Source organism: Carassius auratus, unplaced genomic scaffold (genome assembly GCF_003368295.1).
Source record: "Carassius auratus strain Wakin unplaced genomic scaffold, ASM336829v1 scaf_tig00036064, whole genome shotgun sequence".
NCBI classification, from domain to species: domain Eukaryota; kingdom Metazoa; phylum Chordata; class Actinopteri; order Cypriniformes; family Cyprinidae; genus Carassius; species Carassius auratus.
The window spans coordinates 1-15,611 of record NW_020526284.1 but is presented as its reverse complement, the minus strand read 5'-3'; the positions used below and the strand labels follow the sequence as shown (position 1 = coordinate 15,611).

General features: G+C 36.9%; 1 pseudogene; it reads right to left on the bottom strand.

The window, feature by feature from the left end:
• Nucleotides 1-311: 311 nt before the first annotated feature.
• Nucleotides 312-15,606, bottom strand: LOC113082421 (tyrosine-protein phosphatase non-receptor type 21-like; annotated as a pseudogene).
• Nucleotides 15,607-15,611: the final 5 nt, after the last annotated feature.

The following is a 15,611-nucleotide window of genomic DNA, read 5'->3' as shown; positions in this document are numbered from 1 at the left end:
CTGTATATATAGAAGTATTAAAATGACAAAAAATAATTACAGTCATGAAAATATATATAAAAATGGATTAAAATGCCAATGAAATAATATGGTAATAATAAAAGTTCAATTAAGATAAACTAAATATATGAAAATATAAGATAATTACAAATTTAAACTTATTTATAATAAATATAAATAAAATGCATTACATATAATTCTAAAATAGCATTGCTACTGCAAAATAAATTTGTCAATACCATTACATCAATGTTCTAAAAATTTTATTAACGCATTTAAACCATGCAAAAGTCAGAGACACAAAGCATTAATTTAACAATTTAAAATATTTATTTTCTGAAAGAAAAATATAGTTGTTTACAAAGGGATATAATTTAGCTCTTCTGATCGCTGTACATCATCAGAACATGCTCTCATGATGCCGAAACACACGAGAATCCATCCGGGGTAAACATCAGTTTTACTAGTTTGTGGTTAAAAGTAAATAACACTTAAAATCAGCAATATAAACAATATCTGCTATTAAGATACATGTATTCCAAAAAGCAGCTCTGGGAAGGGCTTTAACAGTCCAGTTTTCAGCTTTGTACATTATCGTCTTGAAGTTCAGGTTTCCAGTTCAGATGAACACCGATCATTGTCCATTCACACGAGAAAACCTCAAACACCGCAGCAGTTTGTCTGAATCTAAACCAACAGAACTCAACATGAACGATGAGAAGGTTTGAGACCAACATTGAGTGTACTCCAAAACACTTAAAAATACTTTTACCTCATTCATAGTATTGATGCTATGGTGAAGGAACTCAAACTGTGGATATGTTCGGTTTTTAAATTAATGTTCCATGATATTCCGATGCACAGGATAATGTGAAAAAGGGATTGTCCTTCACTATATATATATTACAGTTTAACCAAAGCCCAACAAGGAAAACACTGCTGTTGTTTTAGTCACCAGTCAGAACTGAATAAAGAGAGTGACTCCTATCAAAAACATTTCTGATCATATTTCAACCCAAAATCAAAAAAGTTAAATAAAATAATATAATTCATTTTATATTGTAACCCATTCTTGGACAATTAAATCTTTCAGCTTTTCCCCCCATAACAATTAAGCAACTATTTGCCCTCAAATTCTAATCACTGTCATGTGAAAGTAAGCAGATCCTCATTACTGAAATTCAGTAATACATCGTCCTTTCTGTAAGCAATACATTTAATTCAGTTCAACAAATATTTTCAATGGCACTTTGCAATGTATTGTATTACTTAAATTGCATTGCTTTTTTCTTTTCATTTTGTAGTGAAATATGACCTGGATGCTTCTGGAAAGTTCTGTGAAATTCACCCATGGCAACATTTGTTGTGATGTTTTTATCAGCTGTTTGGACTCTCATTCTGACGGCACCCATTCACTGCAGAGAATCAATTGGTGAGCATTTTTGGGTAGACTATTCCTTTAAGAGCATGCAACAGCACCATTATGGTGGAATGTAGCATCAGTCTGCACTGCTTTATCGTACATAACGACCTTACTGCAATTAAAAAACGCAAAGGGCCTAATGATTTGCTATGGCACATTCTGCTCCTTCAGATCCTCCCGAAACAGAATGGATAATGCAGATTCAGTGTTTTAAGACTCAAAGAATTCAATATGGTGAAAACTCTTTGGTTAACCATCATAGCCACTGTGTTTAAGATAATGAGGTCACAAACCGTTCACAATAAACCCACACTATTGTTCACTCCAATGCAGAAGTCCAGTTTGTGACGCTCTTTGGCGTGCCGGGTTATTGAATGCTGGTGGAAATATGGCAAGAGCTGGAAAAATACAAAATCATCTCTAATGCAATGAGAAAGCATATATGTAGAATACAGTTTTCATATGCAGTTTTAATACATAGTGTAAATGATTTATAGGTTGCGTCTGCGATCAGAAAATAAACCCTCACGTCTTTGGCTGCATTCAAACTTGAGACGCAAACTTTTGATCGGGCGAAACCCGTTCGAAGGGTTAAATGGTAAAATCTCAAGAAAAAACAGCTTCACTGTAACACTGGACGTCCCATGACGCAAATATGTAAATCTCAAGAAAATAAATTAGCATTTAGATATTTTGCATATAGAAAAGCAAGCCTTTTTTGCATTTCAGCATATCTGCAAAGCAACAAATTTGGGCTTTTCGTCAAATTAATCCATTACTGGAACACTGCGTAAACGAATAAAATCCCACCCGGTATAAAAGAACCACTGCAGTTCAGCGTATCATATTAAATAAGAGAGCTGCGTCCTTCGTGTCTATGTACAGCTAAATAAAAGTGCTGGGACTGACATCCGTGTACAAGCCCACAGTGAATAATACTGGTAAAGCAGAGCGCGCCGCAGCGTCCTTCATTACTGCCCCGTCACTAACACTGTGAAGAAGCTCCGACGGGGACCGAGGGCTTGTGAGAGGCTCCTCTGTGCCAGCGCTGGTCTCAGATCAGTCTGGAGTTTCTCAGGAACTGAATGAGGACTTTGTAAATGAAGGAGTACTGTGAGAGCGTCTGTACCATCATCATGCGTTGCTGCCGCAGCAAGTTCAGAACGGTCGGGACGTCCAGCATCTGTCGGGAAACAGCGACACGTCAGTATCAAAACAGGAGTATTTCACAGCAGTTTAGAATAAGGCCATACAGAATTATGTGTTTTATCATATTAAATAAATAAACAATGCAATGCAAGTTTATTTGTAAAGCAAATTTCAAATGCAATGATAATTCTAAGGGCTTCGCATAAAACTATTTCAATAATAAAAAATAAAAAGTCAAACAATTAATAGAAACAAAATATATAAATGTTAGTTACTGTATTACCCGGACTATAAGTCACACTTTTTTTCATAGTTTGGCTGGTCCTGCGACTTATAGTCAGGTGTGACTTATTTATCAAAATTAATTTGACATGAACTGAGAGAAATGAACCGAGAGAAATGAACCAAGAGAAAACATTACCGTCTCCAGCCGCCAGAGGGCGCTCTATGCTGCTCAGTTCTCCTGTAGTCTACACTGAAGACATAGAGCGCCCTCTGGCGGCTGGAGACGGTAATGTGAACTCTTAGTTCTTGGTTTTAAATAAATGTGACTTATATATGTTTTTTTCCTTGTCGTGACGTATTTTTGGACTGATGCGACTTATACTCAGGTGCGACTTATAGTCTGAAAAATACTTTATATTTAAAACATTATAGTATAATAATTAAAACATAATTAGATATATAATTGTGAGTTTTTAATTTTGAACTCAATTCTCAATTTTGTTTCCGCACTGATATCAGACGGATTAATTTATTTGCTAGAAATATTTGACATAAAAATTACTTTAATTACAAGTCTCAAGTGTTTCATATTTTATATGAAATTGTTTTCAGAGATATCAGACTGGTTCATTCATCTGAAAAATGTTATATAAAAACGGTACACAAAAAATTATAGATCTTTTTTTATAAATAAAATTATAATATTACTTTTTTTTCTTTTTTTTACTGTTATCAGATATTCAGTAATTCAGTAACACACATTTTATTTTTTGCTTTGTCCATAAAGTTTACAAATAAGTTTTATTTTAATTATTTTTAAAGAATAATTTTAATAAATACATACATTTTAATAAATTAAATAATTGTCAAATTTAATAGAAAATAATTTTTACATTTTAGTTTTTTATTTGTTCTGTGATTTTCAGTTCATTCAATAGTTTACTAAATATAGACATTAAAACGGTCTATTGTATTTGCAGTGAAAGTCATTCATTTGTAATTTCATTACAACATTAAAATTCTCATACTGTGCTTTGCATCATACTTAATTTTGATTTTAATATGTGTAATGTTATTTTCAGAGGACGTCATCACCTCTATTCCTAGCAACCATGTGTTTGTGCGCTTAGCAGAAGTGTAACAAAGTGTAACATTTATTTTTCTGCCAGTGGTAAGAAGTGCGTGTTGTTTACCCTGGTAACCGTCACCATTCTGCCCTGAGAAAAGCTGGTGAAAAGCACTAAATCTCTCATGCGTTCCTGCCACTGTAAGCACAGGACACATGTACCTCATTATGTTCCAGACAAGCGATCATGATCTCAGACAGGATGACCACACCAGTGCGTCCCACCCCTGCGCTGCAGTGCACCAGGACGGGAAGGTTTGTGTTCTTTGGGTCGCTGGAGCTGTTGGTGTGTCGCCTCACAGACTGGATCTCCTCCAAGTACGCTGAGACACAGAAATAGAGCGCTTTAGAGAGCCACGCCAGGAGAGAAAACACAACGCTGCACAACAGAAAGAGGTCAGCAGAGGGACACACCACAAGAAAACACTCTTCTCGAAGATTAAAGTCATGCATGATACGAACGTCATCAAAATACGGTTTCTTGAATCATTATAATGGTGCTGAATAACACTGTCAGGATTATCTGAAGCAAACTTAACAAGTCATGCTTTACACCAAAATCAGAAGGACAAAAAAAAAGATACTATTATATATATTAATAATTACAGGTTTAATATTGTTATATTCATAATTATAAAACTATGATAATGTACAAAAACTGAAATAACGCACAAAGATTTTGAAATAACTTGTAGGCACTGTACAAAGAAATGTAACAACATACTGCATATTTTAAAATGTTATGCATTTATTTTTTGTATAAACATATTTAGCTGTAACTACATAATGCATGTTTAATTATATATATATATATATATATATATATATATATATATACACACACAGTACAGACCAAAAGTTTGGAAACATTACTATTTTTAATGTTTTTGAAAGAAGTTTCTTCTGCTCATCAAGCCTGCATTTATTAGATCAAAAATACAGAAAAAAAAGTAATATTGTGATATATTATTACAATTTAAAATAATTGTTTTTAAATTTATTATACTTTAAATGATCATTTATTTCTGTGATGCAAAGCTGAATTTTTAGGATCATTATCACATGATCCTTTAGAAATCACCTAATATCTAATATGATGATTCATTATCAAAGTTGGAAGCAGTTCTGCTGCTTAATATTTTTTCTGAACATGTGATACTTTCTTAGGATACTTTGATGAATAAAAAGTGAAAAAAAAAGCTATGTTTTTAAAATATAAATATTTTGTAATAACAATATACACTACTGCTCAGTAATTTGGGGTCAGTAATTTTTTTTTCTTTCTTTTTTTAAAAAATAAAATCAATACTTTTATTCAGCAAGGATGTGTTAAATCGATAAAAAGTGATAGTAAAGAAAATATATTATTAGAATTTTTCTTATTTTATTTTGAATAAATGCAGTTCTTTTTAACCTTTTATTGATCAAATATATTATTCAGCAGAACTGTTTCCAACAGTCATAATAAATCAGAATATTAGAATGATTTCTAAATGATCATGTGATCGACTGATGTTACATGTGACACTGAAGGCTGGAGGAATGATGCTGAAAATTCAGCTTTGCATCACAGGAATAAATTACTTTTTAAAAGTATATTCAAATAGAAAACTATTATTTTAAGTTGTAATAATATATCACAATATTACTATTTTTTCTGTATTTTTGATCTAATAAATGCAGGCTTGATGAGCAGAAGAAACTTCTTTCAAAAACATTAAAAATAGTAATGTTTCCAAACTTTTGGTCTGTACTGTGTAATATCTGGTTAACAAAACCAGACACTGATGTCTTTATTTCTTCACATGCAGATCCTCTAGGCATCTGGAGTGCCATAAGCAGCATGGTTTGGTATAAAGAAAGGCCGGTATCTGTGCTGTACTCACAGAGAAAGCCCTTGAAGTCCTCGGGGCAGCCGTGGTCGGGCCAGTCGGTGTACTGCAGGTGCCACACGGTTCGCTCCTGTCCCGTCAGGAGGTGTTTGATCTTCAGCCCCGTTGTGGCGTAGCACCCCGAGTCTGTGCGGAAGCGTGTGGTGATCTTAAATCGCCCGTATGTAATCGTGTTGTGACGAGAGCCCAGACGAGGCCAGTAGCGGAAACTCTTCTCTCGACCCCCTTCCTGCAGGACGGCACACAAAACAATGACTTACACTTCAGATTCAAGAGTGACACTCCGTTAATGATCTTTCCATCGTCACCTCCTCTGCTGTAACCATTGCGATGATGGAGACTCCTTGTTCCCAAACCATCTGCCAGAAGTCTTGGCAGGTGCTGGAGAGCGGACCCTGAGACGCGATATAACTCCACTCTTTCCCTCGGACCGTAACCTGATCAACACAGCAGCAGAAAACACAACATGAAAGAGGATTGATCGGAGTCAAAACAGCACAAATATAGCTGCAAACAGCCGTTTTTGGTGTTCAAGCACTTTAAGACCTTTAAGTTCATGAATAAAAAAAGATCAATTATGTGCAAGCCTAAATTAACCTAAATCAGAAAATAATAATAATAAAGTACTTCTATGGCTATTATATGCCTGATTTCAATATCATTTAGCATGCTTCTTAAGGATCACAAGACGCGCATGCTAACCTAATTTTGTAAAGTTCAACAGTTTCAAATAGAAATCTTTTAAAAGTTATGTACATTTATTTCAGATCTCTTTGATTGTGGTTTGATGCTGCATGATCATGCATTATTATTGCATTATTATTATAATAAAATATTTTTTTTTACATAATTGTTTTTCTTCTCTCAAATAAATTAAACAATTTATTATATATATATATATATATATATATATATATATATATATATATATATTATATTAGTATACTCAAGTTTAACATGGTTAAAAAAATATCATTATCATAACTACATTATACTGTGTTTTAGGGCATGATAATAATAATCATTATTATTTTTATTTTTATTATTATAACCGTTATTATTATTATTATTATTAATAATAATAATAATAATAATAATAATAATAATAATAACAGCAATTATTATTATAAAACTTACAAGATTACTTTTTTCTTTATCTGCACAATGACCTTTATGGCAGAATATTAATAATACTATTTTTAATAATAATAATAGTTAAATAAATACATACATAAATATTATCATGATTATTAAAAGTCTTATCAGCATTTTGAGCCTTAATCCTAAATATTAATATAGTGATCTGAAGCATCAATGTAAAGCTTCTATACATTAAGGCTGGGACGATAAATCGATGCAGAATCGTTTCGTGGATCGTTTCTTAGATTTTCCGAATGCATTGTGGCTCCTCTGAGAGGCTTAGATTTTAACAGCAGATGGCGCTCTAATCTAGTTTTTATCCGCACACTCAAATGCTCATGAAGAAGAGTGCTAAAGAGCTCTCGAGTCATGTAATTTCACTTCATTTTATTGTGCTTTTATGACGCAAGATTAATGTAAACAGCCAACTGCGAACACCCTTGTAATTCGCTTCAACCTTTTTGAATTTTACGAATGGTTATTTTAGGTTCAAGTGTGTTTAAGGTTTTGGAAACGAGATTCGGAAACTCTTAGAATCGAGGCTGAATCATTTCTCGATTCGGACACATGGTCATGGTCATACTGTAGTGTATCTCGAGCTCACCCTGATGTGCGAGGCGTTGATGTAGCCCGTGTTGTTCTCTTTGGTGGGCACCAGCTCCACACGCGTGTCGTCGTAGGGCAGGACGTCCTGGAAGCGGTTCCTGTCGCTGTTCTCGGGCATCAGAGCGATGGTGCACTCACAGTTGGGACGCTTTTTGGGCACCTGCTCGTATTCGGTGAACACCATCCCCTGCTCCATGCGCTGCTCCAGTATCTTACACTGCAGGAAACACACAGGACGGGTTTCATCCAGAACCTCCTGCAGCACGCTAACAGTGACATGCTGACGTGTGTTTGAGAAGATTCACTTAAAATATCAATAAGTATTTTATTTGCTGCACATCATTAATGAACAATCTTCCCTCAACAGAGCTGCTGCTTGGTGATGATTTATTAAAACTAGATGTTAACACTTCATACTTTTGATTGATTAATAATACTTATAACATTAGGGGTGTAACGACACAAAAATGACGGTTTGGTATATAGAACGGTTTTAACGTTATCGTTTCGGTACAGCACAGAGAAAAACTAAATGTTTTTTAAAAACTTGTGAGCGAGACAGAGAGCGAGTGAGACAGAGCGAGTGAGCAAGCGAGAGAGAGAGAGAGAGAGCGAGTGAGCGAGCGAGAGAGAGAGAGCGCAAGAGAGAGAGAGGGAGCGAGCGAGACAGACAGAGAGCGAGCGAGTGAGCGCGAGAGAGAGAGAGGGAGCGAGCGAGACAGAACGAGCGAGACAGAGCGAGTGAGCAAGCGAGAGAGAGAGAGTGCGAGAGAGAGAGGGAGCGAGCGAGACAGACAGAGAGCGAGCGAGTGAGCGCGAGAGAGAGAGAGGGAGCGAGAGAGAGAGGGAGCGAGCGAGACAGACAGAGAGCGAGCGAGTGAGCGCGAGAGAGAGAGAGGGAGCGAGAGAGAGAGGGAGCGAGCGAGACAGACAGAGAGCGAGCGAGTGAGCGCGAGAGAGAGAGAGGGAGCGAGCGAGACAGAACGAGCGAGACAGAGCGAGTGAGCAAGCGAGAGAGAGAGAGTGCGAGAGAGAGAGGGAGCGAGCGAGACAGACAGAGAGCGAGCGAGCGCGAGAGAGAGAGAGAGTGCGAGAGAGAGAGGGAGCGAGCGAGACAGACAGAGAGCGAGCGAGTGAGCGCGAGAGAGAGAGAGGGAGCGAGCGAGACAGAACGAGCGAGACAGAGCGAGTGAGCAAGCGAGAGAGAGAGAGTGCGAGAGAGAGAGAGGGAGCGAGCCAGAGAGAGAGAGAGGATTTATTTTGCATGTATTTTATTCAATTTTATTTTATTTTATTTTATTTTATTTTATCTTATGGATATATATGTATTTTTGTATTGTATTGTATATGTATTGATGTATTGCAGTGCACTATACATCATTTATGTAAGTGAGGATAGCAAAATAAAGTAAACTGTCAAATTATACCCAAGAATTCTTCAAACAGTGGACTACCAGTAAAACTGATACAAATTGGAGACCAAAAATCATTTAGACCAAGTCTGGGAAAAAAGATTTTATGTTCAGGTTTGCATGAAGCTGGATGACAGCATGTCCAGGAGACTACAGACAATCATTAAGACTAAGGCCTGCACGACTAAGTGTTTGAAAATGTTTGGTTGATTGTTATCCATAACATACCTTTCTAGCAAAGTTTTCAAACATTATCAAGATGAATTTGTTCTGACACAGTTTAACTCTGAGTTCTTGTCATATTTTATTACCATCTTCTAAACTAAAGAGAATAAACTTTGATAATGCTGAAGGTGTCTGCATACATTTTGGTTTGATTTTCTATTTAATAAATTAAGTTAACCAGCTAACATTATACATACTCTTTTGGTTTCTGTACCCGATATTTACTAAATTTACAAATGCAATAAAAATATCGGTACTCTGTATCGGCAAGTACCAAAAATATCGGTATCGGGCGAGTACAGGAAGAAGTGGTATCGGTCTCTTTTTAACTTTTTATTAAATCAAAGAATCCTGAAAAAAGTATTTAAAAAAATATTTGGCAGCACAAGTGTAGCCAATATCGATAATTCTAATAATAAATCGGCATATTAGAATGATTTCTGAAGAATCATGTGACACTTTATACTGGAGTCATGTCTGATGGAAATTCAGCATTGCATCACAAAAATAAATTATATTTTAAAGCATATTAAAATAGAAGTCATTATTTTATATTCTAACAAAATTTTGCAAGATTACATTTTTTTTCTGTATTTTTGATCAAACAAATGCAGCCTTGATGAGCAAAAGAGACTTCTTTAAAGTTTTACCCCGACTTTTGACCGGTCGTGTGTTCACAGTCAAAGAGAAAGCAGTACTCACCCGCTCATCATTAGACGAGTTCTCCGGGTCGTCCTTCCCTTCATCGGGCAGAGGCATTCTGGACAGTGTCAGGCCGTTGAGAGCCGCCATCTTCAGGGGACCCACCTTCTTGACCTCGGAGCGTCCTTTCTTCATCCCCTTCATCCCCGGAGCGAGCGAGAGACAGAGACAGAGAGAGAAAGAGAGTCTGAGAATCGGCGTCTGAGAGACTCAGTGGAGAAGAGCAGCAGAATGCAGCAGTTCGAGTCTGACGGCCTGTTGAGTGGCATTCTTCACATCGCACGCATCAAGTGTTCAGCCTCACCCCAGCGTACAAACACCTACTCGACGACGTGCAGACAAAACGAAAATAAAAGCCCACAAGCTAGATGATGTGCCATCAAGAATCAGCTTGCATATCCTTTAAATGTGTCATATGAAGTTTTTTTCTTTCTCTTTGGAGTGTTACAAGCTGATGAGTGCATACATTAAATTTAAATTAAATGTATGCATTTAGCAGACGCTTTTATCCAAAGTGACTTACAGTGCATTCAGGCTATCAGTTTTTCCCTATCATGTGTTCCCGGGGAATCGAACCCCCAACCTTGCGCTTGATAGTGCAATACTCTACCAGTTGAGCTACAGGAACACTAAGTTAAGTGCAAAAGTTAACATAAGTTGCAAAGAATAAAATATAAAAACCAAAGAGATATTCTTTATCAAAGTTAAGACTCATGCCCCACCGAAACAGCTCGTTTAAACACGCCCCCACATGTCTACATCACTGAGCATGGTTTTCTGTCTTTCTTTTGTTGCTTGATTAAAAATCTCTTTTATATATTTTAAAACAAGTCTATTACACAATGAATTGCAGGCCTATAATTTAAGGTGCTGTAGGGAACTTTTGTAAAAATATATTTTTTACATATTTATTAAACCTGTCATTATGTCCTGACAGTAGAATATGAGACAGATAATCTGTGAAAAAATCAAGCTCCTCTGGCTCCTCCCAGTGTCCTATTGCCATTTGCAGAAACTCCATCACTCCCGGTAAGAAACAATCAATCAGAGCTGCGGTCCGTAACTTTGTTTGTGTTCAAAATGTAGAAAAATGTTTATAATAAGCGAGTACACCATGAATCCATTTTCCAAACCGTGTTTTTGGCTTGTCCTGAATCACTAGGGTGCACCTATAATAAGTGTTTATATTCGGACTATTTTAGAATGCTCCGGGGGTAACGCGGCGGAGTAACCCAGTACCTTTGTGATTCTTCATAGACTTAAACAGAGAGAAGTAGTTCCGGCTACGATGTTCTTCCGCAAGACGCAAGCAGTTCTGTTTATTAACCGCTAGAGCGTCACAAGTTACCGACTGCAGCTTTAAGTGAATGTGCAAATACACTTAAACCTATTGTACATTGCATTCCCAAATGCACATCTAACTGATTCTGATTGTTTAAGTGAACTTACGGCCGGTGGAAGACCATCGATGTTTCTTTCTGGCAGGTGGCACGTCAGAGACGGGTCTCTTAAAGACGTCTTTCTTCTGTCTGAAGCGTCCCTGTCCGCTCAGATCTCCCTCTGATACTGAAGGCACCATGTGTCCGGGCTCACGCAGAGGCGGTAGCGGCCCCATGTCTTCTGGTTTGCGGATGATGGGATGGGGCTGGTACCCCAGAGGGGCTGTCAGGACTGTCTCCATACTGTGGCTGAAGGGATAAGCGGGTGGATCTACGAGGGGCCGTCCCATCGGGGTCATGTGATGCTCGGGGCCGCCCACAGCATCCTGAGACTGAGGTGTGTGTCGTCCGCCATCGTCTTCAAACTCTTCCTCTTCACCGCTGCTGTGCACCAGCATCGTGGCATCAGACAGGGATTTTTTGTGGCCATAGATGGCATCCTCCTTGATGACAGCATCCTCTGGCTTCGTCACCTCCAGGACAACGTTGATGTCGGAGCCGGATGCTGCAGACGGCATCACCTGGGCAACAGGGGGCGGGGTCTCAGCCGAAGATGCAGATGCCTTGGGAGTTGATGCAGAAATGTCAATAAATAAAACTTTCTTAAAAACAGTTAACTTATAATCTTTGATTATTATATAAGAATTAATTAATTATAAGCACTCTTAATTATATACATACATATAAATATATACATGAATTAAACATGAAATGTATTCTCTTTTGTTACATTTTTAAATCAGATTAATACTGATATACAAGAATGAATTATATAACTATTATGATTACTATATATTAAAATAGTTATATTAGAATTATGAAAATGCTGCTGACAATAATTTTAATTGTGTAAAATGTCACAAATGAAACCTAAATTAAAATGATTGAAAATCGTTAAATCTAGTATCATATATAAATATCAATAATTATTAGTATTCTACACTGCAGGAAATGCAGTCCTTACCCTGGAAACCCCATAAATAAAGCAGCCGCACTACTTTCTAAATCATATTTAAATAATTTTAAATAGCTATTCAGGTTTGTGTATTGACTATGATGTTCATAACAGGGCCAAAGTATTTAGCATTAATACGCGATTTATTTTCAAACCCTTTTTAACTAATTTTAATCTGTACTACAGCATGCCATAGATATTGTTTGAAAGTGTTTTGAATCTTTATTGTTAATTAACACTTCATTAATTAAACTAAAAAACAGTTTATTAAAAAAAACTAATAAAATTAGCCTCAACATTAATTTTATGTATTCCAATATTTAATAAACGTTGTTAAAATCTAAAAGTTTCAACTAAAGTTTTATTTAATGAGCTAACATGAACTAAAAATTTTTTTAAAAAGATGTTTATGTAACAAATGCAGCTATTTGCTAATTTTGAACGTATATGGTTAACTAATGAGCTCTTATTGTAAAGTGATACCGATTATCGATGATCTTAATAGTTCTTTTGCACTTTGTGTCAAACTTTTACCTTTATATATTTTTTTCTGTATTGCTTTATTGTATTTAAATGTTCAGTTATTTTTGTTATAAGAAAAAAGCTATTTAACTTGTTATGCTGTATTATACCCTACCCTACACCAAAGGACACATTAACATCCGGGAAGGACACACCTTCCTCTCCTTCAGCCTCATGTTCTCGAGGGCCCGTACGCTAGCCCGGCGATCTCGATGGAGTTGCGTTTGTGCATGTGAGGCCGTCGGGTCGTGACGAGCGGCTCGCTCACTTCCTGCAGCGAGTGAGCCACGGGAAGGCTGTCCTCCTGGAAGGTCTGCACCGAGTGATGGACACGGCGCGTGATCAGGTCCGGGTTACTGCTGCTGACGTAGAGATGGGCGGGACAGGTCCGGGGTGCTGTTAGCAGGTCGAGGGTGAGGGTAGGGATACGGCGGAGGCGGCCAATAAACCTGATTCCTGATGATGTTGGGCGGAGGATATTCCTGCGCCTGCTGGACGTTGGTGAGCTCGGGGGACGCTGACGGCTCCTACGACAGGCCGTCTCTCGGTGGGATAGGGGTACGGGGAGGGGCTGTGGAAGCTGTAGTTGAGGTGGAAGGGTACTGGCCCGTGCCGTTGCTCCCGGATCTCCGGCTGGCTGTACACGAGCGGGTCGGGGCGGCTGTAGGCGTACGAGTTCCCGATGTTCAGGTTCCTCATGGAGTGGCTCTGGCGCTCGGCTGGTGGGATCATCCCGTGGTTCTTCTGCCTCATGACGCTCTCGTAATCGGGCGTAGCGCGGTTAGGACGGCGGGATCAGGGCGCTGTGCCGGTGGGAAGGCACGTAGTCGGGCCGCATTAGGTCACTTCCTGTGATGCTGGGGTTGGAGGACATGGGCGAGGGCTGCAGGTAGTGCTGAGGGTTGTTGAGGGAGCTGGTGCTCTGTGCGCTGTAAACGCTGCCGTTACGGATCCGGCCGTTGTACTCGTGCGGAGAGCGGTCCAGACTGGTCTGGGAATGGTAGTAGAAACCGTTCTGGTTGTTGATGTACAGATTGTCTGTAGGGAATTCAAGAGACGTGCATCAGTTCTTGTCTATTATTTTTGTCTTGTTTCACAAATATCTACACATTCTTTAAAATCAAGATACGTTAACTTGAAAAACTAAAATCACAGTCATTGCAAGTCAGCATCATTATTAGTGGTCGACCGATATATCGGCCGATATTTACCATTTTTCAAATATCGGCAACCGCTGATAAGTTTTTCTGTTTGGCCGATGCGTTCGAGGTGGGACTTTTATTTTGACATTTAAACAAATTGCTCACATTCGCTCTCTTGTTTGCCATCATTAACAGTTCTGTTTAATATGGATAGAAGTCTAAAAATCTGATTATTAATAGACAGGCAAAAATTATAATACTTTCTCGTTTGCCATCAGCATTCAGAAAATACGCATTTACATAATTTAAACAAATCTTTGAATGATAAATGAAAATTTAACTCAACACCTTTTTTCTCAGTTTTGAGATCTTGTGAAGTGTGCATGTGATCTGCATGTCTGCGTGTTCTCTGCGTGACTTTCAGTACGTGTAAATTGAATGCTTTAAACATTAAATTAATGATTTCAAATTATGCTACGCTTTATGCATTTGCCCACTATCATATTCCTGTGATTTTCACGGTGTGCCATATGTAAAATGAGTGTCACCTTGGATTTATTTGAAAAAATATAATTCTCAATGCACATAAACTTCCCAGGATACTGAGTGCTCTGCTGGTTATGGTTTAGTTCCCTTTTAATTATATTTGTATAAAATATTTATTTATTTGTGGAAAATACTTTGTCATCTAAAATAATGTAATGATTATTTTTTATTCCATTTTCAAAGTATTTACAATTTCTTAAATATTATTTAAAATAAATAAAATTATATCGGTTTTATATCGGCCACCCTGCTTTCCAAGATATCGGCATCGGCTGTAAAATAAATGAATAAATATTGGTCGACCACTAATCATTCAAGTGTAATATTTTTAGTTTTTTGATTTTCGGACTATAGTTTTTTTTTTTTTTTTTTTATAAGAATATAAATAAAATAAAAACAAATAAAATACAAGAATGCTTAGTATTTTTACAGTAAAAACTTAAAATCTGGATGAATTAACTTAAGAAAACTCCATAGGTTATTTTCACAAAAATGTATTTATTTTTCAACCACACCGTCTATATCTTAACTTAAATTTATAAAAGATTGCAGTATCGGAGTTACTTTAAATTAATAATTAACCTTTATTATTATTCAATACAAAAATAATAAATAAAATAAAAAAATTCTCAGATGTCTTCTTTTCCAGTAACATTTTTATTAAACATTTTTAAAATCAAGATAAATTAATTTGCGTAGTATTTGACTAAGAATTTGTATTTCAAGTACAAATAATAGCTCTTAAATCTAGATACATTACATTGAGAATACTTCATATCTTAAGTTATTTTGCTTTTTAAATAAATGTATGTTGTAGAATGTTGTAAGAATGTTTAGATATTATATTTCTAAAGTTCTAAAAACGTTAAAGTAAATTTTTCTAACCAAACTGAATTTTTTTTCACATTAAATTCTGTCGTTTTGTTTGATCTTGATTTGAGAATGTTTAGATGCAAAACACTTTAGAAAACTTTTTTTGCAGTGAGAATGGACAAAACGGTTTTGGCCCGTTGCTGATGGGAGATGTCCTACCTTGTGAAGAGGTGTAGGGTTCAGTGTAATGGCCGTTAAAATGCATCTGAGGTGGCATCATGTAGGGTTGAGGTT